Source organism: Pteropus vampyrus, unplaced genomic scaffold (assembly GCF_000151845.1).
Source record: "Pteropus vampyrus isolate Shadow unplaced genomic scaffold, Pvam_2.0 Scaffold713, whole genome shotgun sequence".
In the NCBI taxonomy this organism is placed as follows: domain Eukaryota; kingdom Metazoa; phylum Chordata; class Mammalia; order Chiroptera; family Pteropodidae; genus Pteropus; species Pteropus vampyrus.
The window spans coordinates 15,440-16,730 of NW_011889494.1; positions in this window are offsets into that span (position 1 = coordinate 15,440).

The following is a 1,291-nucleotide window of genomic DNA, read 5'->3' on the forward strand; positions in this document are numbered from 1 at the left end:
CGGCATCAGAATGGGGTCTTCCCTCCCTGGGGATCCCCGGAGTAGATCGTAAATCATGCCTCATGCTGCAAGGAAATCAATATTTTAAAATTCCTTTAGTCAGGTCTCCATGGGACTTTTAACTTCCACGGTGCGAAAATGCTGATGATGTCATCAATAATACACGGTACAAACCCCAGTCTGGCTTGGGGAAGCCCCCAGTGCCCCGGCGTCTGAGGATGGGAAGCAGATGACAGCTGCGTCCCCAACGCACTTCGTGGCTCTTTCCGTTGTTAGGAAGGAAACCCAGTCACCGGGACCTGGTCAAAGCCCTCCCTGCGTGTGAGGACGGCCAGCTTCCAGAGACGGCTCACGCCCCGCACGGAGGATTTGGAGGCTCAGGATTCCCAGGTCACCGTGACACTGTCAGCCCGGGGCCCCGCGTGGAGAGCTGCTGCCCCAAAGTCCCCGTGAGGACGACAGTCGGGCCCCTCTGCAGTGCTGGGCTCTCCCGACCCGCCCCCGACACTCAGGCCCAGAGCCGCGTCCCGAAGCCTCACCCCATTCGTCCCCCGCCCCCTGAGCACCCCGGAGTCTCGAAAACCCCATTTTCGCCTTTGGAGCTCTCTCCGTGCTTCTTCCCTTTGGAGAGAGAACCTCGCTCACACACGTGCTCACTTAGGAAATAGCTTCGGCCTTGTCTCAGTTGTCTCTAACGCCGGCTTCAGAACGACAGTGTTTTCACGGATTCCATGGCTGCGCTGTAACCGGCTCCGTGATCTGTCTTCCCACGTCCCCGCCGTGCCGTGCGAGCTGCTGTGGAAACGGAAAGGAGCGTTTTCCCGCAGCATTTACCCACACGCTCTGCTCAAGGAGAGCACGTGCGGGGGGCGCCCGGCATCCACGCCCCCCGCCCCCCGCAGTAATTGCGTCTGCGGCAACGCGTGCTCGAGACTGATGGGCTGGCTAAGTGCCTGACAAATTTCCACCCATCTTCCAATAAGGCCTTCGCCCATTTTCCAATAAAGCTGATGAAACCTGATAAAAAAACGTTAGAGGAATCAAAAGGCCCCCAGGCTGAATGGAACCCTATCTCATGAAATTCCACACCCGGCACCATCTATATTGGAAATATTAAAAAATTCATATATAGTGAAATGATAGATACTTATGTCACCATTTTAAAAAGTTATGCTGATGGCGCTGTCGCTGGCCCCTCGCTCAATGGCCTTCCCGGCTCTGTGGAGAAGGCGCCATCGGCCTGCAGACCCTGCTGCGGCCTGCCCTGCGCCGAGCCGCGCTGGGCTTGTCC